Below are 27,314 nucleotides of genomic sequence, written 5' to 3'. Positions count from 1 at the left end.
TCTTCTGCATATTTTCTCTTAAAGTAGGCTACTTTCGACGTTGTTAACGTATGTGTTAATACTTTTGTTGGATAAGCTATAGAAAATAAAATAATTGGAGAAAAGTCAGATATTACTGTAGCAAAAGAGTATTTTATAGCATAAGTTCTACTTGTGAAAAGAAACTGGTGACTCCAGAAATTAATATTCTCTCTTCATTTACTAAGCAACGCAGTGAAGCAGTCAGGGGCAATTGTCCTGTGGCTGAGAAGCCTGTTTGCAGGCACATGCCACTATTCAGACCCAAATTAGATGTTCTAGGTTGGAGAATTATATTTATTTCCTTATGCAGCCCCTCCGAAATAAAGTACATACTTACCAATCCTCTATTTAATTTCATGCCATTTAATGGCAAAACATACCCACATTTGAAGTTGATGCACAAAATGCAATGGAAAGAGATGTTATCATTCATCATTCTTTTAGTAAAACTGCCTCATTTACAGAAGGAATTTAATGTTGCTAGGTTAACCAAATTTGTGTAAAATGGTTGGTGACCCCATTACACTTTAAAGAAATAACTGCATGTCTATAGACAAACCCTATGTTATGGTCATGGTATAACCATCCTCATAACACCTGGCTTAACAGAGGCAAATCATAAGTAAATAAAAAGTTTAAATAGCACACTGACTTGAAAACTTGACCTTGGTAAAATTTCTGAAATTGAAAATTTTGTTCTCTCCTTTAACATACTATTGTTGAGAATTCTGACTTGTTTAAGAAAGGACAGTGTTCTGAAGGCAGATTTTCAGAAAGAGATGGTTTGGTTTAAAGGGAGTTTTTAGTATGTACGCTAGGTGGTGCTGATATCACGGAAAAGAGGCAAGTACAGCCTTGAAAGCTGAAGGTACATAAGGCGCTTCCTAGTGAAAGCCTTGAATGAATTTAGAATACTACAAATTGAGTCCCGTTCAGTACTCATTCAACCTCAGTGGACCAGATCAGAGAAAAAGTTTATACTTAAGCATCAACAATTTTACCCTTAAACACACCCTTGAATATTTTTAGGTGTTGACACCATTTGATTAACAAAATGAGTAGTTTATTAATGTGTTGGTTAAATAAATTCATGGTCAAGACATTTGATGTTTTCCTCTAATATCTTAAATGTTTTAAATATTAAATATTAAAAATGTGCTCTTTAAGAACATGCCTCTTCTAAGTTTTTCCTCCATTTGGTGGCATCTGTATAACATTTCTTGCAGCTTTTTGTAGCTGGGTGGTTTTCCTTAACAAGTAGGAAAAGCTACAAAAAAATCACACCTAAAGCTTTCCAATTTTTCACTGGCACCACTGTGGATTATAAACCCAAGAGAGCCTTAAATTAGAGTTGGCATGTTTTGTAAGGGAAATAAGAATTTTAAACCACTGGTGTGTCTGACCTAAAAAGAGACGAATGTGTAATAATCATTCACAATTGGAACAAAGTCAGTATACAATTTCTGAATTCAGTAAGCATGTCTCAATAAATATGGAGTTTTCACAGATTTCAGAAGTTAGAAAAAAGGAAAACAAAATTGTTTATAATGAAAACAAAGGAAGCATCACTGAACCCAGTTTTCTCAGGGGTTGTTTTTTAGTAGACATTTTCTTAGGTGTATTTTTAAAGGATTGAATCAAATAGGTGAAGCTTTGGGTTGTTCTGTGATGACAATTAATTACTGTTACTGATTTCTTTTTAAACTGCTTAACTAGTTGATGCCACCATGGTTCTCAAAAGTTAATGAACATTAGAATCATCTCTCCTACAAACACAAATTGCTACTTGTCCCACCCCCAGAGTTTTTAATTCAGTAGATCTGGGCTAGGAGCAGATAATTTCTATTTCTCACAAATTTCCAGGTGATGCTGATGAGGCAGGTCTGGGGACCGCATTTTGAGAGTCTCTATGTCATAGCATTAGGCAAATGTAGTAGAAGCACTACAACAGCAATTTGAAAAACAGAACATTCAGCCAATCAACTGATTGCTTAATCATGAGAATGCCAAGCAATCGGCTTGATGGATTTTTGTCATTGTTGCTATTGTTATTGTGACATTGGCTACATTGGCTTAGATGTTTTAGCTTTATGAGCAAAGCCAGACTCCACTTTAACTAATAGTGAAGAAAGAATCAAGTCACTTTTCAACATAAATTCCTGGGTTCACATTAAGAAGTATCAATGACTGACGGCTATTAGCATTATAGCTGGACAGGTCACTGATTTTTTTTTTTAACAAGGCTCAGTGAATTACTGTAGTGCAGGAAAGTATGAGGAAAGATTTGGAAATATATATGTGTATATATATTCATATATACATTTGGAGGTGTATATATATATTCATTTTATTTTATAAAGTAATGCAATGTCTACAGCATTTATGACCAATTAAAAACCTTTTAATGAATGACACAAGGGAGGGCAGGTGGCAGCTTGTAGAACCAAATATCAAATAAATCAAGTGATGATCTAGTAAAATATTTTTTATTTAACATCAAGACCAAAAAATTATACCAATGGCTCCGAGGTTCATAAAGATTCTGTCTGCTGTATTCAGGCAGTTATCCTAAGATAGAGAATGTATTAGACCCTGGAAACAGTAATTTCTCAGGGGTCTAGATTTGTGTCTCAGCTCCATGGGCAACACGCTTAGCCGCTTAGTTTATTGCTCTTAAAAAACACCCCCATGGGTTGTTGAAATGCTGAAAAGTTTTCACAGCTGCTATCTGTTTGACAATTACTTGCTTGCATGCTGTTTAGCTATTCACAATGTTTTCAGCATCAAATTTTGGAGGATGCTTTTAGCCACTTTGAGGCTAAAATAAGTTCCTACATCTATTTTCCTGGCTGGATGAGAACTCAAAAAATTCAGAGCTGGAAACTATTTATTGATCACGTGGTTCAGCCTACAAGATTTACAGATGAGGAAACTGGGGCCCAGAAGTGTTCAATGATTTCCAATTTGGTGTGTGGCTAAGAGTTTGGGTTTTGAAGTCAGATGCAAGTGGTCCAGCTCTACCACTTAGTTGTGTGACTTTGAGAAAATTACATAAACTCTTTACATATTTCATTTGTAAAGTGGGGATAGAAATAATACTGTCTCAAAGGATCACTGAAATAATTCGCGGAAAGTGACTGGCATTATGCCCAGCATATAGTAAGCACTCAATCAAATCCTAGCTCTTATTAGTGCCAATAAGCACAGATCTATCCTAGAAGCAAATCCCAGCCTGGCCTCCTAGCTCTGGCCCTAAGATTCTTTCCACCACTCTGCCTCCCACAGATATTCGATTATAATTAGAGAGTTAAAAGACTGCAAAAGAATATTTCAAATGGTCAAGTTGAAAATAGCACAAGTACTATAAAAGCTCCAAAAAAATGTTTCTGGATATATTGTCATTGGTCATACATTTTGAGTGAAGGAAATGTCACTGTTTTTAAAATATCCAGATAGTCATTTAGAGAATTAATTAAAGTTAGTCTGAAGTTCCAAATGTTTGCCTGTATGATCCAATAAACATATGTAAATCTATTTATATAATTCTCCCATAATGAAAAAGCCCAACTCAAACCCAGCCTGTTATTCAAATAAAGCTGATGAAACAGACAAGAAAAAGTAAAATGATCTTATGTCTTCATAGTCCGTGTCCTGAGCGCTGAGAACAGTATATAAATTATAAAACTGAATGAGGTTGAGCCTAAATTTATCTCTAAAAGTAAAATAGCTAATGCTGGCTTGAATAGTCAAATTGTTTTTAATGCTCTAAACTCTGGGCACATAAAATATCTGTGCCAGCCTCAATGCTTCAATGTATTTCCTAGTCTAAAACTTCAATAAACAGCAAGTTAAGAGTCACAGAACACAATGACCATCCCTGTCATTAGAGTTCTGACAGTACAATTTATACATATTTCTTTAAATAAACGTTTAAAATGTAATTACAAATGATTGCTCAAAGGCTCTTCCTTATTCTTCTGCTTCTGCCTCCAGACAACTGAAATCCTATTATTGTACAAAAGTGATTTCATCTGGTGCACGGCCCACAGGCAGCACATTAAAGAAAGATCATCAGCAAATTAATTTACAAACACTTTGAGAGTACAGACGATCATAAAAGAACAACTCCTGTCATAGTAAACCATTCTTTTTCCAAGACTGTGAAAAGCCTGAGAGATGGTAAGGAAGCAATGAGTTTAATGTATCTTAATTTTGGTAAGGTTTTCATTTTCTGCCTCACAACGCTTTAATCAACACTCTGCAAAAACAGAGTTCAGACCATCCTATTGGCCGTGTGCATCTGTAGCCCAAGACAAAGGAAGAGATTGATCAATGGGGAAAATAAGGTGCTTCTAGTCTCAGATCAACAACTGACCCGTGATGTGGACAAACCACGTGTCTCAGCTTCCAGTCTCTCAGTGATTTCTCTTTGTATAGTGTTAGCCTGGCATGAGCCTTTAAAAGCACATATCCCTACCTATCTAAATAATGCTTTGCTGGTGGCAAAGCTACCGAAATCTTTCCTTAAGGGCCACGGGCACTTTTGTTCAAAGAGCTACTCTACCTAACACTTCAGCACGATCTCCTGGGGCTATCCTACAGCACTGGTTCCAATCCCAGTGCCTCATTTTATTTTCTTAGTGACTTTGGACAAAGCATTTAATCTCAAAGAGCCTGAGTTTCCTCATCGATTAAGTGAGGCCAAATATCAAACTCATTGAGTTATGTGTGGATTAAATGAGATGATTAAAAAGCACTGACTTCATGCCTGTCATATACCCACATATTTTCTGCTCACTAAATATTAGGTATTATTATTGTAGTGGCCTCATTTTTGAGGTCATATATATATATATATGTATATAAATATGCTACTCAGCAGCACTATGTTGTATGGAGGACATCTGTCCTCTCTTGTTAAGCAGAGGGTGCATGAAATATCCGTGAGTGTATTCAGGAAGGCAGGCAGGTGCAACATTCAAAGCTGTAATGCTGCACCTTCTAGAGACCTTTAGCTTTGCTGATGTTTAGCAATATGCCATCAGTCTTCTCCCTCATAACCTCTTGCCTGGCACCCTTCTGGATAATATGCTCTAGAGGAGCAGAACTCAGTGCCAGTTTTTAGCTCTGAATCAATGGAGCAATCTGTCCCTTCAGATTTACCATCCACCCTAAGCACATGATTGACTCTACTGGCAGTTTAGAATTACCGACAAGTTGCAGCTCCTGGAAAACTTTCTTAGGAACTTCCAGGGGTACTGACAGCCAGAGAGTTAGAAATGTTTTTCAAGAAACCAGAAGCATTGAGGATAGCCCCAAGCACAGATGTGGAATATTAAATAAAAGACCACCAGTTCCACACGCCTACCTTGTTCCATTGGTGATGGTCTCTGAACCAAAGACAACATCATTAAATGGGATATGACCAGCCATGTTATCATGAAGTTACCTTAGATGCTGCACTGAAGCCTACCTAACTTCTGCCATGAGCTGGCCCTATTAATGAGAGAGACCAAGTGCAACAGGTTCCTTGGGGAAACTTTGTGATTTACCACCCCTCAGAAGTGCATCCCTTGTTTTGGAGGATGAGGCTCCCTTTCACTCTCCCTTTTACCTTGGAAAGTGGGAATGAATCAGAAAGAAAACTGGCAAAGCAATAACACTGACAGATGGAGGTTCCAAGAAATATCTTATGTCTAGGGAGATGCTCTAACTTCCTTAGGTACCCCAGTCTGTTGCTCAGAGAGAAGGGTTTTTAACCCCTGACATGTGCACAGCAGTGGTGTTTTGAAAAGTACCTCATCTGTATCACCCTCATTGTCTTCCACTTTGATACCAACATCAAGTTTGGGTATATCACTAAAAACACTTAGCCAGATATCCCGGAAGTGTTAAGGAAAAACATAAAACGGAACTAACCATTAACTTTACTCACTAATAATACACAGTCATCCCTCAGTATCAGGGCATTGGTTCCAGGGCCCCCACGGATACCCAAATCTGCAGATGCTCAAGTCTCTTATGTAAACTGGTGTAGTACAGTCGACTCTCCATATCCGTGGGTTCCACATCCGTGAAAATCGAGGACCGACTGTATGAGAATTTGCTCTGGAGTTGGTTAATTCTCTGCCCTCACTCATATGGTGCCTGCTTTGTGTCACCACCTGGAGTTGCTCTAGTGATGAAATGTTCTTCATTCACAGGGCACCTTTATTCTAAAGAGTGATAGGTGCTTCATTAAATTATTATATTGTGTTCCACTCAAGCATGCCACTTAGTAGATGGTCTTATCCCCCATATTAGACATGGAGAAACTGAGCCATAAAGCAATAAAACAGGTAGCACATGGAGACAGAACTGAGACTCCAGGCTCCTGAGTCCTGGTTCCCTTTGCAATATCCCCAATTTTTCTTGACGTATTACCACACACCCCCTTTTAATAAGCATTTTAAAAATAACACAAACTCTGATACACCCCTGCAGAGGGGTTTTCCCAGCTTCAAACCTCACCCCTTCTGATCATCACTGATATTTAGAAGACTCTTGTATCTCTACCTACCAAGAAGATTTTTTTGTTGCATTTTACTTTCTATAATTTATGAGAAAAGGTTTAAATTTTTTCTAAATATACTTATATTACAATATGAACATAACACTAGCAAACCCTTAGTACTTTTTAATACCCTCCTACCACCCCACTGAGAATTATTGCAGCAAACTAGATGACTCTGTTTTTAGCCTGTTAGATTTAATCAGGAAAAATTAAAAAATAATTGGTTAGGTTAAAAAGGGGAAACATTAAAGCAATGTACCAAGACTATTTAGACAGACCTTATTAAAAATAAGGTGAAGGGTGGGGAGGGTCGACAAGGATTACTTCCTCCCAACATCTAAAGGTGTACTTCTTCCTCGGTTTTAGTACTGCACAGTTAGGGTCAATTTGCCCCCCTGCTTCTGAAATCATTATTTTATTTCAGCTTTTTCTGGGTTTCTGAAACATATTGCTTTTACAGACACAACAATCTGAACTGGTTGTGCCTTGGCTTTAGAGCTATGGTTAGGATGTTGGTGTTTTGACAGCTAAAGCCAGCTGGCATGAGTTCTCAGTGGACAGCCCAGATGTAGAGGTAAGGGCCCCAGCATCTTAATCAAACCTTTCAACATTTCTCCATGTTTCAAAGCATCTTCTAAATCCCATGAAAGTAACGTGACATAAAACTGAACGTGGAATGTTCATAAACACCTAAAAGCTTCCAGATATAGTATTTGATGAAAAACTGAAATTAGACTTGATTTCAGTTTTAACTTGCTTAAACTCAGCCTTACCTAAGTCTTACAGCCCTAAGTACACCCCTTTTTATAATCCATGGTATGTACAAGTACAGCTGGCGTTCCCATTGACAAGAGTGACTAGATCCTTCATTACAGATTGGTGGAATATTTTTCATGCTCTAACTTAGGATCTACCAATGTCTCTAGAATTGAATGTTTACACTATAGTGATTTATTTGATTTAGTTTTATTTATTTAAACTAAGGACCATGATAATATTTTCTGATGAATGACTTCAAACAGATATGGACATTAAAATTGCACAGTAAAAATTCTGCACATTATACATTCATGATAGAATCAAAATTAAAATTTAAGAGCCCATTTCACTTGACCTTTTGATTGTGACAGTGATCTCAATGAAAGGGCAGACTCATTCACATATATTAAAGGGCACTGAATGATTTTAAACTTCTATGCATATTACATAGAGATAGGATGTGTATAAATTACTAATGTACAAGACTAATGCATATACATGAGCAAATACTTGTGGTTGCTTTACTCAAACTTTCCTCAGATTGATAGCATGACTAGAAATTTATACGCATCTCATGACAGATGACAGTAAATCTTACTGGTCTCTTTGGATTTGTATCTCACCATAAAATGTAGTAATTATAATGGAGGAAGGGAAAAGGGTGGGTGGTGCTAAAGGCTAATGAAACCAACATTTTTGATAGCTCAAACAATCATCTTTAATGCTTAAATTTATTAAACTACAGATATTTTACTAAGTGACTACATAGACCCGTACTTTTAAAATCTCATGATATCCCTAAAAACTATACAACCAGAACAGAGTAAATTTTCAAATAGGTTTCTGAATAAAATTGTTCAATTATTTATTTTTACAAAGGGAAGTAAGGAAAGGGAAGAAATGTGGCATGGTATACTTTCATGAATTTGATTGTAATTCGCTAGGTTGGCTACCCCTAGGAACTGCATACAGATAGCTCAGTACATGTGAAAGTTACACAATGCTGGAGGGCTGAACCCTCATTAAAATTTTTATACATAAAAAATAAGACTGTATTATATTCTGAAAATGAAGTTTAAAATGCTTAACATTCATGGGTTTCTATCACCGTGACCTTAATGCAAATTAAATTTTAAAAATCACCACAATCTCTTTTTGCAGAGAGAGCTCTCTTCATTGCCTTCATTTCGGACATGCACCAATGTGCTCACAGGGTTTCTGCTTCGTATGTTCCCCAAGCCAAGCTACCTAATTTGACCTCACCCTATTCACATGGGTCTTAGAGAGGAAAATCTGCCAGCCCACAAATGTCCTTTCTACAGAGAACCTCTATTGACTTCTACCCAGCAACCATCTATATAAACAACCCCTTATATTGATCTTGTAAGTTATGGTAATGCTACATTAGCATTTATTTCTCTGGATACATATTTAAACAGTAATTTCTTTTAAGCTAGTGATTACCTGGTAATGCTGAATCAATCTGAAAAGTGTATCTCTAGGACAGCTTCAGAAAATCTGGTGAGAGTTCCCCTCTGCACAGCGAGCATTTCTCAAAGCCTCGGGCTCATGAATGGCTACCTGAGATTTTGAAACAAGGAGCAAGACACAAATAACATTGGAAGAGTCAGAACTGCACTGACTTGAACTGGTTACCAAGTCAGGAGAAGGCATGCAGTAGGAGGACACTAAGATGTTTGAGGTGGAGTTGATCTGAACCAGAGAGATAAACCTTCAAACATACACAATTACTTCAGTGTTCTCCAGATTTAATTGTGAACATGAGGAATCTTAACTATCCTAAGAAATGTGGAAATAAGTGAACCACAGATCTCACCAACTATTTACTAGGAGATTATTTGGGGGACATTATCAGTAGGTTGATTTTTTTTAAAAAATCAGAGTCAGATATACTTGTTTTTAAATGCCAGATTTTGTATAATTTCAAGAAATATTCTCTCTAACGTAACAATTCAGCAGTTAACTCAAAACAGACTAACTCAATCGTTCACTGGAAGACACACTATTTCTCACAAGATTTGAAATAGCCAAATAGTACTTTTTCTTTGAAGACAGTTTTTCTTTAAAGGGCCATATTTAACTGCACCTTTTTTTTTTTTTTAACATGGATGTATGCTTACAGATCTCATCATCTTCTATATTTAGAGAGATGAGCTTTCCAAAGGAAGATAGGCAGCCAATGAGGAGGATCCCATCAAAAGAGAGGTGAGTTACTATGGTTACTTTTCAGGAGATTGAGTAACAGTGAACTGGCTGCTCCCGGCCAAATGGACCCTTTCCAGAGCAGGACCTAAAAAGAATGTTGCTCTCCGTACGTGTTGATTCAATTAGTCGAGACTACACTATCCTTTTCGCCTTAACCATAGGTTTTCTATGGGAGCTCACTGCTTCCAGCCCTCCTAGCTGCACGCAGTCAGCGAAGTCAAAGGGACAACAGGGAGGACTGAAAACTTCCGAGCACAAACCTAACAGCGACGGGCAGGAGAATCTGCAAGAACAACCCCAAGATTAAAAAAAATCAAATCATGTTATTTGGGACCACCAGCTAGCCACTTTTCAATGGCTGGGGGCGGGGTAGAATCCCAGAATACGTCCCTATCCACACCCTCAATGAAAGAGTCTTTTCTGAGTCTCAGAGGAGGGCACCTGGCTGGATGAGTCCAGACGTACCTTGCGATTTGGGTCCACTCACCAGGAGACAGGTGCACGCACCTGTTTCATAAAGGCGCCGGATCCGGTGCTCCCTCCCGTTTTGCGGCGCTGTCACTCTTCAGACGGGCGCTGACGGCGACAGCGACGGCGGCGGCGGCGCGACAGTGGCAGCACGGCAACTGCAGCTCGGCGGGCTGCCCTGGCTCCTGCAGGTCCGTCCCTCCAGTCTCTGAAGCTCCTCTCGCTCAGGGTTCGCAACGCGAGGCGGGCGCGCAGCTGTTCTCGGCTCGCATTGGACCAGAGGGAGCAGATGTTACCGGTTGCTAGGAGCGTTGCTAGGAGGCGATGACTCCCCTCCACAGCTAGAGAGCAACTTTCCTGCGGTTCGGGTGCGCTGGCGGCGGCTGCTGGGAGGAAGGTTTGAGAGCAGGAACCAGGAGTGAGGCGAACAAATAACCCCAAACAGGGGGTCCTGTGCTCGCCTGAGTTGGCTCCTGGAGAGCGGCCTGGGGAGCTCCGGTTGGCTGATCGCGCGGGGCTTCAGGCCCTGCTCCGCCGGCTTGGGCAGGTGATGGGGGCCGCGCCTCCCACGGCAAGGTCACTCGCTGTAGACCCTAGCTGGGTGTCCCGTGGAAGGATCGGGTTTGGGGACGCGAGTGGGTTGGCACTTCCAGCGGCTGCGAAGCAGGACTCGGTCAGTGCCTTGAGACCAGCTGGGATGGCCTTGGGGCAGGTCCTCAGCAAGGGGAGAGAGAGAGGGGTGTGTGACATGAGGTGAGGCACGTGGGATGAGGAGTAGGGGATCTTCCACCCTCTGGGACTCTTCTCCCCAGTGTTCCTGTTTGTGTATGCAGGTTCGAACAGTTGATAGATTTTGAAGAGGGAAAAAATAACTAACACATGAAAATCAGTCCAGAGTCTAATTCCTTTTGGCACTGTTCGTGGCTGCCTGCTGGTGGCAAAGGTTTCAGAAAAAAATGATCCTGTGGTCTAAAATACTTTATGCAGTTAGAAAGACTTCATTTTGATTCAGTGGCTAATTAAAACCTCAGGCTAATAGGCAAACTTCTTTAAAATAAAAATATGCAAAAGAGAATGTACTTTTCACAAGGGAGACTGGAGAAGGTATGCATGTTTCAGTCATTTACACTTTAGTATAAATTCACCCAAAGGCTTGTATTGTCTCTGTAGTGGATCACTCAGGCTATGTTTTTATTTTTTATCATTGCTTCTTCTTGCTGTTGTTCAATGGAGTGATTGTTCTTGGGTGAAGGGGGATGTTGAGAATGTCAAAGTGGGCAAATTTGTGTAGCCAGTGAACGATATTAAAGAAGGGAAGATGACAAAAGTAGCAGAGAAATTTTGCCCAGTGTTATTCTCAGAAAGGGAATCTCAATGAAGAAAGAGATACACAACTTCCCTATAGCGTCAGGCCAGGGCCTGGAAGGAAGAGGGCAGCGCTGGGAATCAACTAAAAAGAAAAGCTGCAGTCTTTGGAGCCAGGGCAGAGCTGCTGTACAGTGTCATGCTGACTCCTGTAATAGCAGACATTCTGCAAGGTTGAAGGGGCTACGGAAAGTGGCCCTACAAATCGCAGGGGCCCCTGCCCCCTCAGGCACCCAGTACCAACTCAACACCTATGACAAAACGTAGAGTTAAGAGTTTGTTAGCCCTAAGATTTAAAAGCTGATAACTTTGTGTTTATTATTAACCTTTTGTTAATAATAAACTCAGTTTTAGACATCCATTCACAATGTATATCAAATCATTATGTTGTACGCTTTAAATACCCTACAGTTTTGTCTGTTATACCTCAGTAAAGCTGGAGAAAAAAGCTGGTAACCTAACATCTAGCTGTCTGGAAGAAGTAATAAGTGGGTTGAAGATCTGATGATCACATTTCAGCTATCAGGTATGAAAGGGGGCTTTGAGACCAGCACACCTCAAATCTGGGCAATAGCCTCAGCCAGAATTGCACCACTGCTACTTCTTTCTTTTTCACTGTCAAGGAAGAAAGGAGCTGGTATCTCGGTCAGCCTTGCCTTCTTGGCTAGCCCATCTCAGGAGGCGCTCTCCTTTGCTGTTCACAATCCTTTTTTCAGTTTCCTTGAATACGGAAGGTTCTCATTTGTCTCAGGTATTTTGCACATGCTGTTTCTCCTTCCTTAATGTGCCTCCCTTTCACCTGGCTTACTCCTACTCAGCCTTCAAGTCTCAGCTGAACTACCACTTCCTCATGGTGGCTTTCCCTCGGAGCCTCCCACCAACTAGATTAGCCCCCTGATTACATTCCCAAATCATCCTACTGATCCCACTTCACAACAGTCATCACGCCAGGTTTTCAGCTTGTTCCACCTTAACACTGTACCCCCAGCTCCTAGCACACAGTGCCTGGTACATCAAAGGGAATCACAAGCACCTGTAAGTGGATGCAGCCACCCTGCCTGGTTCAAGACTTCTGTTTTCACCTTAGCTATGTAGCTATCAGTGAGCTTACATAAGCCATGAGGGCGGCCACTAGTTGCTGTACTTTTTAAGTGAAGGAGAGGAAAAAAGCCTTTCACACAGAAAACTGTTTCCTGCCCTTAGTGAGACATTGCATTGATATAGTAACTTCTTTTCCTTCTCAAACCATTTTATAAAGGTCACTATCTGTACACCGGAAACTAACATAACATTGTAAATCAACTATACTCCAATATAAAATAAAAATTAAAAAAAAGGAACACTCTGGCTGAGTTTGGTTGGAAAAAAACACAAAACATTAACTGATTTCTACAAAAAAAAAAAAAAAAAATAGTCACTATCTGGATTTTAATAGCGTTGGAAAATAACCTAAAAGTCCTTTATCTATTTTCCTAATTCTCTTCTTTCTGTGTCCTCCAGAGTAGGTGTGAGTCCTCTGAGCTGAACTGTTTCATCTTTCCTTAAAATTCTCCTCTACCTCAAGTAAAACGTAGCCTCCATCATCACATGCTGCATCTCTGTGGAGCGAAAAAAAAAAAAAAATCTGTTTAGAAGCAGCTAGCTAACTTGACCAAAACGAACAGCACTTTTAGTATACCTTATTAGAATAGACCAGGAAATTGCCTTCTCTGCTGTCAATATAACTCACCAAATAATTGCCAAATTCCCTCTTCATCTTGAGGGACCACCTCAAGAAAAATAACAGATTTTTGAAGACATGAAGGAAAAGGTCAAGGTAATCTCAAGATCGCAGAATTGCTTGGTGGCAAAGCCAGAAATAGAACAAGGATATAAGAGTTTAATCTTTACTGGACCCACTGTGTCTGCAGATATAATTTTATAAATTCTTCAATTCTTCTGGTGATTAGAGCAAACCCTTCACTAAACAATTTTGGATTTAAAAATTAAATATTAAAATACCGTACTAACCACCTTAGAATTCATCTAAATTCTAATCTTTTCACCATTGAATCTTGTTCCTCCTTGAGACAACCACAGAAGTAATGCTAATCCTGTCTCCTACTCCTTATCTGTTTGCTGAAAAGGATGAGATGTTGTATTATGTAGTAGAATGCACATTAAAATTCATCAGAGCTCTGAATTGTCACCCAAGTCCTCTTGAGCCATGTCTCTGAATCTCCCTAGAGAAACCCTAGAGAAACTGTAAAGAGACTATGAGGTTTACAAGACATATAATGTGATTTGATTCATCAATAAAGTGTTATTCAAGATGATTACAATTTTTTAATTGCTACAAAAGACTTTAAGAATCACAGTCATAGATGGCTGTCTCAATTATTTTAACATTTAAGGATGTTTAAGTCTCTGCTGAAGGAATGTCAGAAGACAGCAATCAAATTTGTCAAGTTTTTTGTTCTGCAGATGATTTACTTTAAAAATCTGTTCCCTTGGCAATTTTCTGCTTTTGCTCACAATTTTATATATTTTCTCTGGTTTTTAAAAAAATATCACATATGTATCAATATGTAGTGCACAGACACATGTAGAAATGCTCAACTGTACTCAGTCTGAGTGCTCAAACTCTGCCCTGTGGCTTTAGAAATGTGACCTCAAATGATCTTTATTTGCAACACCCCACCACCACTCTAAACAGTGTTAAGATGCTTTAAGATGACTAGGGTGAACAAGTAGGATTCTTAATCAGCGTGTAATGTTCTAGTGTCACCACAGGTTAGGAAGAACTTCAGCAACATAAGAAATGAGCTTGCAATTAGCAAGCTTTCCTTAAATAATCACCACTACCACAACATTTGAGATAATTTTTTTAAAGAGAAAAAAAATGTGTGCCAAATTCTGCCTAGAAGATTCTCACTAAACTGATTCATTTTTCCATATGCACAAATAAACAACAATTTCCAGCCTTCTTAAACGTAAGTGGAACCAAGTGACTAGTTCTGGCCAATGGACACACAGAAGGAGAAGTTGCCACCTCTTAGCCTGGCTCCTTAAAGAGATTCGATTCTCATGCCTTTCTTCCCCCTCTATTTGTATGACCAACTAAATATTCCTTTAGAGGCCCTAAGGATTCTGAGATGGGCTTCAATTCCTGAGATGCTAAGAAAGCAAGTTGCATGGGGAAGAACATCTTAGTGAAAATAGACCTTTCTTATACTAACTCACTGAGATTTAGGCTTGTTATATATAACATGTAGCATTCATTCCCTCAACTAATACAGTATGCAAAATGGTAAAAATAAATTTTCCCTGAAACATCTATAGTTTTTTTTTTTTCTCCATTTTCTTGTTTTTGTTTTGGCGATATTAGTTGTGTTTTTACTGCTGTGGAGGTGGCTGTTCATAATAGTTCTGCTCCCTCTACTACTAGCTTGCTGCATCGGAGCCTTGTAAACTTATCGGAACTGTCTATACGTAGCCGGGAGAGACCTCTGGATGAGAGCCTCTTGGATGAGTAATTACCCACACATTTGTACAGGAATGCCTACGTTTTGCCTTCTCAGAATCCTCCTCAGATGAAATTAAGTTATTTCAGGTGATCTTTACATTTATAGAGCTCCTTACTTACCCAATATTCTTTTTTTTTTTTATACAGCAGGTTCTTATTAGTCATCCATTTTATACACATCAGTGTATACATGTCAATCCCAATCGCCCAATTCATCACACCACCATCCCCACCCCACCCCCCACGGCTTTCCCCCTTTGGTGTCCATGCGTTTGTTCTCTACATCTGTGTCTCAACTTCTGCCCTGCAAACCAGTTCATCTGTACCATTTTTCTAGGTTCCACATACATGCGTTAATATACGATATTTGTTTTTCTCTTTCTGACTTACTTCACTCTGTATGACAGTCTCTAGGTCCATTCACGTCTCAACAAATGACCCAATTTTACTCAATATTCTTAATTTAAATTCAACACTTTAAGCTAGCTTTTGAGCTGATATACATTGATTTGTACCTGTGTTCCACATAAAAGCCTACAGCACCCTAAAACCAAAATAAATTATATGGGTCATAAATGTAATACTTATAGTTCTAATATATCTATGTCTGCAGTTGGTATGGTTTGAGAGTTAATGGTTTTTGTATATAATGAAATAAGTAATATCACTCAGGCCCATAAAATTTGCATGTTGATGCTGCAAAACTGTATCTTTTTTGACATACAAAAATTTCACATGTATACATATAAGCCATCTGCTTAGACTTTATTGATAAAACCAGTAGCAACAGTTTTACAAAATTGGAATGATTTTCAGTTTTGAACTAACGTGAGTTCAGTTGCAGCAGACATTTTGTACAAACTGGGGCTAATGCTTCTTCTATGTTTCTGTTTTAAACAAAAAGCAATTAGAACTTATCCTCATGCATTTAAATATCTAATACAGAAATAGTTTTTAGGCTGCATAAAATATGCCTCCAACATCATTGTGAGACTGAACAGCTGCTTTAAGGATTATTTGTACAAGAAAAACAGTATAATTCTTCCAATCACAAACTTATTCTTTATCACAGGTAAACAATTTTGTATTTTCTAACGTATTTTCAAAGGGTGTTTCTAACACAAGAGTATTAACATTGAATTGAGTATCGACATTGAATATTTCACTAGCTTGCCCAGTTAAAACACAAGACATAACAGTGCAAGAGTAATACGTTAAAACCATTGTTGTTGAAATCTTGAACATTACAAAAATAGAAAGGTATTCTAGTTTTTAAGTTGACCAGTTTAAAAAATTCCAAACTGTTTTCTATACACTATTCACTGATAGAATTTAGTAATTTTAGAAATGGGGTGGGTCATTACATTCTATAGCTGTTTGTTCTGGTAACAGCTAGAGATACATTCATGCTCCTTAAATAGGAGACACCATAAGTCAATAAGTCATACTGTGAGAAACACGAGGACACCTATTTGGAATGCTCTGAAGATTTTCAGAAGTTTCTAAAAGAGAGTTAAACCCTTTGGAAGAAAAAAGTACTTTTCGTTTTTCTCTTAAACCTCTGGGCCACCCAGAGATTGACTCTCTGCTAGAAAATTTGAGAAAATCTGACAGCAGCTGAGTCTGAAAAGGCCCATGAAGCAATGGGAGAGGTTTGGACAGCTCCTACCTTACAACCAGCAAGTCTGGCCCCTGCACGATGAATTTGCCCAGGAACGCCTGCTTGTGACAGAAATCTAAAGGAAGACCAGCTTTTATATTAAACCATGTCATACTAAACTATCCCTGTAAGTGAAATCCATAAAACTAATGACCAGCCTTCACAATCACCAAAAAGTCAGGGCAGTCTAGGACATATAAATAACTCATTAAAGTAAACAAGGGAAAGAAAAGGTGCAGGTTTACAATATTAATACATCTCCAGCATCCAGCTGTGGATAGAACAGAAATACAAAGCGCACTCCCTGCTAAGGACACTCCCTGCTCCATGCAGGGGAGCACAGTCTCCCCAAAATAGTTAAATATGTTCAAAATGAATGAATCATTCACATTTATATTTTTTTCATGCAAGTTCCTCAAGGACACCCATCAAAAGTTGAGATATAAAGGAAAACCAATAAAATATTTTAAAACAACAGAGTTGCACACAGTATGCATATGGTAAAACATAAATGTGTGAATGTGAACAACTGTTTCAGATGCCATATGAAGACCAAAAAAAAAAAAAAAAAAAATCAAGAGTCAGATTTATCTTGCACTGTGAATATAAAATATTGCTATGAAATCTTGGATGTACCTTAAAAATATTTCTTTTAATCTTTACTTTTTTCTGGGAGATAATAAATGCTATTTAGGAAGAAAATGATTATGTGGGTGAGGACAGTCACTTGAGAGCGGAGAGGTGGAGGAGACTGAGTCTTCAAAAGAAAAATAATAATGTAGATTGAAGGACCTTTTTTTGGTGGGGGAAGCATCTTTCCAAATACTGTATTTAAAATCCCATTTTGTAAAAAAAATGCTATTCAATTTAATACTTTCCTTGTGCTTGAAGTTAAAATGTTCTTAAAAAAAGGTCTGTGTTCAACTCCAAGATTGGCAAGCCTACTGAAAAGACGGATTTGTAATTTGTTCTGTGGTCAGGGTGTCTGAGCAAAAGAATTAGAAGATAATACTTTATTTTCATCTTCTCAGAGGGGGAATGGCTAAAAGACCATTCCAACTTTAACTTTTAGTCAAATTACTGACATTCTATGAATATATAGCTCAATGACTGGCAGAGATCTAAAAGTGTCAATTACTAGGATATAAGTAAGAATTGATTTACCTTAAAATAAAAATAATGAAACATCTCACAGTCTTCAGAAACTCTTAATTCTGCAAAGTATTTTTTCATCTGTTACTTAGGCCTATGGCCCTGGTACACAGCGGGGACCCAGAGTGTTTGTTATATTAATGAAGGGATGAATGAAACTTTTTCTTACAACAACCTGGCAAAAATAAGTAAAATGAGTATTACCCTTCCCATGTGACAGATGCAAAAACGAAGGCTTAGAGAACTTGTGACCTGACATTCATTTTAGAGCTCATTAGGGGAAGATTTGGTACCAGAGGCCTCATTAATTTTCATCTAATCCAGTATCCTTTCTACAACCACACCTTCATCCCTGAAATAATCAGTAATGCCCAGTTCCACAAGTTGCTGCAGCTACAAAGCAAAGGGTAATCAGTACACATATAAATAATGTCAAAATGTTCACCAGATATTGATCATCAGTCAAGCCTCCCCCTTCGCCCAGTGTGATTATCGGTGTTATCGCTCCATCACCCACCACTTGCTCAGTCAGCCTACGCATTATCAGGGCTCATCCTTCCATTCAGAATTCAGAGCTCCTGTATGATCCAGATGCTTACAAACCACCTTTAGCTAATTTGTACAATTGACTATGACAGGGCAAAATCACAAAGCTTCCTTTCTCTTGGCAGCAGTGGTAAATGTAAAGTCATATAAACTAGTAACAGAAGGTGGTTTTCTGTCATGAATCAGTAATAATGTAATTAGCACTTTTTATCAATGTATATTTAAATCACTGCTCAACAACAAAAACGCCACAGAGTATCTAAATTTGGGGATCACATCCCCCGAGTGTTCGAAACTTTCCCTGCCTAGATTCTAAAGGACGGGGGAAAGGGCTTAGATATGTTAACATAAATGATAAAATTACGTGATTATTTTCATGAATCTTCTCCTCAAATGAAAAATAAGCTCAGTATCATGTAGGTAAAATTGATTCCAGATTGGAGGTTGCTACATTTTATTTGATGAATCATATGAATTAATCCATCTATTTTTCTTGAGATCAGGCACATTAACAAAATGTAACATAGTAATTAAAACTGCAAATAAAATTAAACAGATAATAAACAAACCGGTACATCCAGACAATGGTATACTATTACTCAGAGTTAAAAAGCAATGACCTATCAAGACTTGAAAAGACACAGAGGAACCTATAATGCATATTACTAATGAAAGAAACCAGTCTGAAAAGATCACACACTGTATGATTCCAACCATATGACATTCTGGAAAAGGCAAAACTATGGAGACAGTAAAAAGATCACCAGTTGCCAAGAGTTAGCAGAGAGGGACGAATAAGCAAAACACAAAAGATTTTTAGGGTAGTGAAACACCTAGGAATAAACCCTAATGTAAACTACGGACTTTGGATGGCAAGAATGTGTCACGGCAGGTTCATCAATAGTACCGAATATACCTACCCTGGTGCGGGATGTTGATAGTGGGGCGGGATCATGGGGGTGGGGGGGGGGGAGGTGTAAGTGTGGCGGAAGGGAGTTACTTGCACTTTCTGCTCAATTCAGCTGTGAACTTAAAATCGCTAAAAAAATTGTTTATAAATTTTTTTAAAAAGTAAATTGATCACAAGGACCATGTTTTTTTCCCCAAAAATAGAGGTCAAATCTTATTCCAACAGATATTTTTACAGAAATTTCTCAGTCACAATAAAGTATGCAAATACTAACTTCTTATTCACAAACTTAAAATAACAGAATCTTCAATAAAATTAAATTAAAAATTCTGGAAAAGACTGTGTTTCATAACACTAAAGTTTAATTTGTAGCTGCATTAGTATGGTGGCATAACAAAAGACTGCATTATATTTGGGGATAGTTGTAAATTAATAAACATTATCATGGTCCACAAGGAAATGTGGCAAAACTAGTAAGCCTTGCTGAAGGTGCCAACTCTAAAGAACTTGAAAGACTCTTGAGAGACACACAGCCCTAGAAAGTGAATATATTATATGGAATAACTTACATGGAAATGTTCTTTTAGTGTACATGTTCCTCACCAATCAGAGTTTTCATTGGCAGCCTTCTGATATCTTCTCCCAAACAACAAGGTCTCTGGCAAATTAGAGATGTGAACTTTTTGTTATGGATTTTATTACAGACCATCAATTGGGCAACACTAAAAAATTGTCTTCAGTAAGAATTTTTAGGCCACCAAACATTCTTTTTTTTTTTTTTTTAACATCTTTATTGGGGTATAATTGCTTTACAATGGTGTGTTAGTTCCTGCTTTATAACAAAGTGAATCAGCTATACATATAAATATATCCTCATATCTCCTCCCTCTTGTGTCTCCCTCCCACCCTCCCTATCCCACCCCTCTAGGTGGTCACAAAGCACTGAGCTGATCTCCCTGTGCTATGCAGCTGCTTCCCACTAGCTCTCTATTTTACATTTGGTAGTATATATAAGTCCATGCCACTCTCTCACTTCATCCCAGCTTACCCTTCCCCCTTCCCATGTCCTCAAGTCCATTCTCTACGTCTGCGTCTTTATTCCTGTCCTGCCCCTAGGTTCTTCAGAACCTTTTTTTTTTTTTTTTTAGATTCCATATATATGTGTTAGCATATTTGTTTTTCTCTTTCTGACTTACTTCACTCTGTATGACAGACTCTAGGTCCATCCACCTCACTACAAATAACTCAATTTCTTTCCATTTTATGGCTGAGTAATATTCCATTGTATATATGTGCCATATCTTCTTTATCCATTCATCTGTCGATGGACACTTAGGTTGCTTCCATGTCCTGGCTATTGTAAATAGAGCTGCAGTGAACATTGGGGCACATGACACTTTTTGAATTATGGTTTTCTCAGGGTATATGCCCAGTAGTGGGATTGCTGGGTTGTATGGTAGTCCTATTTTTAGTTTTTTAAGGAACCTCCATACTGTTCTCCATAGTGGCTGTTATCAATTTACATTCCCACCAACAGTGCAAGAGGGTTCCCTTTTCTCCACACCCTCTCCAGCGTTTATTGTTTGTAGATTTTTTGATGATGTAGGCCACCAAACATTCTGACTTAACTTACGTGGATTGAGACATGTTTAGTATATATTTGAGATAAATTTTTATGACATTAAGAATTACAAGCAATAAATCCACTGGAAAAATTCCTAGTTTTGCCTTCTGTTATAAAATTGAAAGCATTAAGAGTTAGATTCACACTGATTTTAAATTCTTTGAGACTAGAAAATAATTATTGGTCCATCTGCCAAGATAGGGACACCCCCAATGTTGACATTTACCCATTTCATAGGATGCCCCAAATGTGCTTAGTGTATAAAGTCTAAGACAAATTTTAATCAAAAGAAGCAGAGGACCAAGCAGGTATCTTTGTTCACAGCGTCACCCCTTTATCTGGCAGCCTCTGTCCAGTTCACTTTTTCAAAAAGTACAAGGTAGCCGTGCCTTTCGACTATTAAATCACTGAGCTCATAAGAACTGTGTCACATTTGTTTGTATAGACCTAGCGTTCCAGGGTCAACTTACTGCCTTGCAAAGAGCATTCAATATTCAATTCTAAAAACAAATATATTAAATAAATAAATATTTAGAAACAAAAATGATTGTTCGGCTCAAGCTGTTTTCCTCACCTGCTATTCTCCAGCCCCTAGCCCAGAGCCTGGGATATAACATATTTAATATCTTTTGAATGAATAAATTTTATATAAACTAAAACAATAAAGCAGAGCAAGTAGATACTTTAAGGGGAAAATGAAGTAAACAAAACTACTGCATAAGTATGGTGATACCAATGGGAAGAAAGCCTTCTCACCATCTTTAAAGTGCAGTTGCTAACACCGTCGTTTGAAGGCATAAAACCCCCACGGAGACACCGGAAGGCAGCCTTAGTGAGCTATGGAGAGCAGGTAGCACTGTTTTATTCTATGAGTGTCCCTAGGCCTCCATGCCTGCCTCTGAATTTGTTCTGTTAAGGCTCAAGCTGTTTTACAGGTCTCACACTGGCTATAAATATAGCTGATTATTGTCCGTGTGTCTATGATACTGCTTTGTGACCTGAGGGAAACAAAAACAAAGTACCATAGGAAAGGAAACTCACCTGGAGCCTGCAGGCATCCCCAAAGTCACCTAAACAAAGTCTGAGCAGGCACTCCCTGGAAAAAGCCTTCTGTGATGCAGAGAAAAATCAATGTGGAAAAATGTCCAAAGGGGAAGAGGGCAGGCCTGGAGTACTGTTATTGTTGATCCTGTTTGGAGGTTACATATAAAAATATTAGGCTCAGAAGGAACTTTAGAAAGGCTGTCTTCCTGGGTGCCCTGCTGTTCCCCTTTACTCAGAACTCACAGCTCATGCAGATGTTTCTGTTTTAAAAGACTTCCAAAGGTGATGATTCTGTGATCTCCCTTGGTGATTCCCCTGCAATGTGACCAAGGCCTACTCCAAGTCCCGGGCTTCCTAGAGGATTTTTCCAATACATTGAATCAATACATTTCACCTGTTTCCAATAACTCAAAACAAGAAACTTGACTTTTCATGGTACATGATTAAACTAATTGAACAATTGTATGTTGGTAAGCATTGCTGTTTTTATTGTGACATTGCTTCAAAGTGTAGTCACCGCACTCCAAACAGATTTTAAGTCCTGTGCTATCCCAAAGAGACAAGTCAATCCAAAGAATACATCGTGAATTAGCGCAAGACCCTCTTCATATCATTCTCCTTATATCTCAGTTAAACTCTCTTGACTTGCTTTAGGTGGAAGCTCTGACCCTGTCCACATGTTAAGAAGAGAGGGTGTGAGTCATCCTCTCGGTAAGAGCTCTTTACATTCTGGATAACTGTTCCTAGAAATCACTCCTCAGCTTTCTCAATACCTATCCAACCCCTTTAACTTCCCTACGTACTAAATTATTCCCAACTAAAATCCCTAAGCGATCCTTCTCCAATTTCTTCATGTTTCTCCTTAACTGAGAATCGTAGGACTTGAGTCAACACTTTGGCAATTTGGCAACTTTGGGAATGTGGCCTCACACTTCCCCATCCCAGAACCCTGCTCAGTTTAAAACCACCAGTATGCGTGACTGGTTCATGGCACCTGGTTATGCCCAACATGAGGAGGTTTGCTGCTGACCACTTCTTCAGATCAAATGTCCACAAAGGCTCTTCTAAGTTCTCAGGAAACTCTCTTTACTTAAGGTTTGAACACCAGAGGACACCTGAACACACATTTGAACACAAATGAACACATTTTCTATTACATCAACAAGTCACTCTCAAAAACCATTCTAAAAAAGAGTATCAACCCTGATAGAATTCCTTTGAATTATGACTTCTGAAGGGAAACAGATAAATAATTGGTCCTATTACTTCCCAGTTGAACAGTCGGGTAAGTTTGAATAGCTGCATTATTAGATCTTTAAAATTTTTTACCTATAAGAATATAACATGGATATATAGCATAAGCCCAAAAAAAGAATGTTGCCCGTTTTGAAAAGAGTGTCAGTATAGTGCCACATTATTTATTTTACTTTTCAGATCGAAGTTGAATTAGGTACTCAAGTTGCCATCTTTACCAACTCTTTTGATGGGAACAAGGTGCTCTGTCCACATATGAACAGTAGAGAAGTTCTGGGTGTGAGGAGACGCCTTGAGTGTGATTTACCAAGATGTGCACAAAAGCACCAGGGTGGATAAAAGATTTGGTCATTATACCTCACTGGGGGTTTATTAAGACTCAGTTTCCTCCATACACCAGGCTTATCCCGGTTGAGGTTGCCCCAAATTCAGACTAGCTTCATGTAGTGTCAGTGGTATAGCGGTGAGCATAGCTGCCTTCCAGACTAGCTTCACGTGCCTACCCTTTTTAAAGTATCTGAAAATTGTTATTAGTTTTTCTCTAGCATTACTATTACTTTCACTAGAAAGAGAAACAAATCTTAAATGCATTTTTTTTAAGCATGATTGTGAGAGGGCAACACTGAATGGTTACCATATGCCCATCTCTATGCTGTTATTTCATTATTGAAAAAAAAAAACAAGACCTTATGAGGTAGGAATTATTTCCATTTTCCAGTTGAATAAACTGGGTCACAGGCTGGCTAAGTAATTTTCTTAAGGCCACACAGTAGGCAGGGTTCATCCAAACCCAGGCTAAGACCACAGCCTGTGCCAACTTCTCTGAGTTGCGTTAGATCAATTTCATTCTCCTCATCTTAAAGTATTTTCCGGAATTCCACAAGTTGTGAAAAATGATACTTAATCTAAAATGGCTTTTGGTTTACATTCGTTTACTCTTCTTGCGTATATGCAACAGATGCTGGCAGTATCTAGCATATTTATTTATTCTTTAATTCTTCCATACTCATGCTATATAATTTGTTTGTTTTATAGTTTTGCCTAACTTTTCTCTTGGGAACACACCAATGATTTTTAATACAGTAAAAAATACTTCTGCCATTTCAGGATTATCTATCATTTGCTTTCATTGTGGATCAAATAGAATGGAATGCTCTTTAGTCACAGTTTACTCAAAGGTAAGAGGAGGGACCACATGTAAATTCTAGTCCTGTTTCTTCACCATTAAAGGATATGCCTGCATTTGGTTTTATGTCATCTACGAATAATCCTTTCCTACTCACTTTTTTGATCTTTATGTACTAAGAAGATGTATGTATCCACGGCAAAAGGATAGCCAGGCTTTTGAGAAACCCCCAGTTCCATGGTCCACACTGAACCATGAATTTAATCAATTCAATGGCTATCAGAGAAGCATTTTCACTTAATCTGATGGGAGTTCCAACTTAAACAATGCATTACTTGAAAAGAAAAGAGTTTTGGTTGTCAGCTAAGACCATGTGGTACAGCCAGAATGTAAAACACAGTGACTGACCGAGACTTGTTAACAATTTATAAAATATTGCGGGTGCTACATGTTGCAAAGGCAGAGGCTGTGTTTCAGGCTCGCTGTAGCACCTAGCACTATGGAGAATACCAACGTTTGAGGTCAATACGTCACTGTCATGGAAGGAGTTGCAGAGTGAACGGTGCCTAAAGTGAGCGACAATGCAGTACAATGCTCTCTTTTTCTCCTCCCATCATGGCGGGGATTCTTTCTCAAACTTTGCACAGGTGGAATGCCAGGTCTATTACTTCCAAAGGCATTACAAGCTCTTTTTCTGTTAAGAAAGGCAAGACCTCCCCCCTCACAGTTATGCAACAGGAGCAAAAGGAGGTTCCAAAACAACTGTACATCACACTGGGAGCCAGTGAAGGAGAGAAGTGAGAGCAGGTGCTCGGCTGCCTGGTGAATGGCCCATTTAAAAATTCAACAATAGTCAGAGGGGCGCAGAGAACGCAAGAGTCACCACCGTGTTTGGGGAAATGGGCACTTCACGATTCAGTGTAAACTCATTCCCTGAAAGAAGGCACGCTGTAAACCAGCTTTCCATAAACCTAGTGCATCATTTACCCTCCACAATAGTAGTTTAAAAGCATTCTCTTCAGGAAAAATCTCATGGAGAGAACTACTCAAGCAACAAATATTAGTGCTTCTTCAATTTCGTATGTCACTATGAGATATTAATTATTAGCTAGATAAATTAGGCAAAAGCAGCTTTAACACGGCAGAACCAACTAATTATCTTTCATAACTCCTTTGAAAAGCAAATGCAGATATAAAAGCTCAAGTGAAAAACATGTTAAGTGCACTGTGTCTAGACTTTGCCAAGAAAATAAGGAAATTTAAGTGCACAAAATGAAAAGATTTTACTAAACCAGAATCTCAAGTCTATGTAAAAAAATTCACCTCATATTTTGATGTATCTTGTCATTAGCATTTTATATTTATACAATCAGCTTTAGGGTGGATGTTGCTAGATATTCAAGATGTACATGCATCCTACATGGTAAATAGCACCAACATAGTAAAATTATACAAATGAAAAATGCTTTTCAGGCATTCTTCCCTTAAAATTTCTGTAAACTGTATCATAAGCAGACTATTAGAAAGCAGATCAAACACACAAGGATATTTTCACTACACCAGCAGAAAACCTTAGAAATGGTGAGTCAAGGCAGCAGTAAATGAAGTATAGATGATTATTGGGCACTATGAGACAAGGGATGCAGCAAAACATAGAGCAGGAAAATATGAGGAGAAAAAATCCAGGCCTGTCTGTACAATAGATGCAGATTTTTTCAAATGTAAATTTTAAAGTGAATGCTGCTTTTATGTCACTGCATAAAGGAAAGCATAACAAGGCTGCTCTGCTTCCCTTTAAGCACAAGCGCATAAAGAGAGTAAGGGATGTGAAAAGCCAATTCTTTGTGCTGCTACTTAATCAATTGCACTCAGTTCTACTCGATGACACAGCCGCACTGCAAAGACCACTCAGCAGTTAATGGATATGATGTTGGAAAAGCACTTTGAGGTCTTCCAAACCAAGGCAGGGGAAAACCCCAAAGGAGCATGGTTTTACTACTTATTCCCAATAACTGAGCAGCATTATATCTGAAACTCCCATGACCTGAAAAGAAATTAAGATATTCATTTATTTTTCTAATTCTGATTCTTCCATATATAATCACTTCTTTCAAAAGCTTCAAATCAGAGTTGAGTTATCCTGTGTCTTTGTCTGGGCTTGTCAGGATAACCGTTACATGCTGTAAGGAATAAATATGTGCTTCAAGTGTTACAGCCTACGTTTACAATCTGTCAAAATGTAGAGCTGAGGAGGAGTTATGTGTTTTTAACTGTATACATCCATCCCTAGCTATCACTCTTCCCACAGACAGCAAAAAGTCAACAATGAAACATAAAAGCTAAAAATAAGTGACAGCAATTGCTCAGAAGAGCTGCACATGGGGCTCAGGGTTACATGTACACACATTCCTTCCCTTTTCTTATTACTGCCAATTTAAAGTAATTGAAATTAAGGGCTCAGATCTAAGAAAATAAACATGCACTGCACAAAAATGTAGAAGTCAGAAGTAAAATTTCATGCTCATAACCATACATGATCAGTGTTCAAATTGGCATGTGCCCAAAATGCAAGTAGTGACTAATATATGTTGCTGCAAATACCACTAAAAAATGACAATTATAGGCACTTCAAATGCTCAAAGAAGAATTAGTGTCATTGCTTACAAACTGAAAATATTCTTCATTCACAGGTGTTATAACATGTTCATTTCTAAGAGTCAATCAAATCAACATTTATTAAAGATCCATTGTATACAATTTACTATGCCCTGATGATGGAAAATATGGCATTAAAAAAGTATGGTTTACATGCAAATACAGAATCAAAATATATGTATGAGTGAGTATATTGTACTGAATATAGAAAAAGCATAATCTAGAAGGAGAACACTAGATTCAGAAAAATCAGTACCTCCATGACTTAATAGGTTGTTCGGTTTTCTTCTCATTCTGTAAGAATTTATTAGGTGAGAAAAACAGCATAAAAACCTTGAAAGTTTTAATTTTGAAGTCTTACATACTCAAAAGGAGACAAGTTGTCTTACAACAGTAGTTTTTGAATTCTTTTTTAGTTTCAAAATGGGTCACCTAACCAAATCTCA

At 38.2% G+C, this 27,314-nt stretch overlaps 1 long non-coding RNA gene across 2 annotated transcripts; it reads right to left on the bottom strand.

Annotated features, from left to right (window-relative positions):
• LOC132359776 (uncharacterized) lies at window positions 1-27,140 on the bottom strand. 2 transcript variants are annotated; one of them, XR_009500933.1, is made up of 7 exons: window positions 27,125-27,140; window positions 22,077-22,948; window positions 21,831-21,978; window positions 19,735-19,823; window positions 10,067-12,990; window positions 8,798-8,914; window positions 1-76 (listed from the first exon to the last, which is right to left on the bottom strand). It is a non-coding gene; the product is annotated as an uncharacterized LOC132359776 (long non-coding RNA). The 2 variants fall into 2 exon arrangements; XR_009500932.1 differs by having other exon boundaries at window positions 21,831-22,948.
• Between the last annotated feature and the right edge of the window lie 174 nt (window positions 27,141-27,314).

This window comes from Balaenoptera ricei, chromosome 2, assembly GCF_028023285.1.
Source record: "Balaenoptera ricei isolate mBalRic1 chromosome 2, mBalRic1.hap2, whole genome shotgun sequence".
Classification (NCBI taxonomy): Eukaryota; Metazoa; Chordata; class Mammalia; order Artiodactyla; family Balaenopteridae; genus Balaenoptera; species Balaenoptera ricei.
This window is presented reverse-complemented; position numbering and strand designations above follow the sequence as displayed.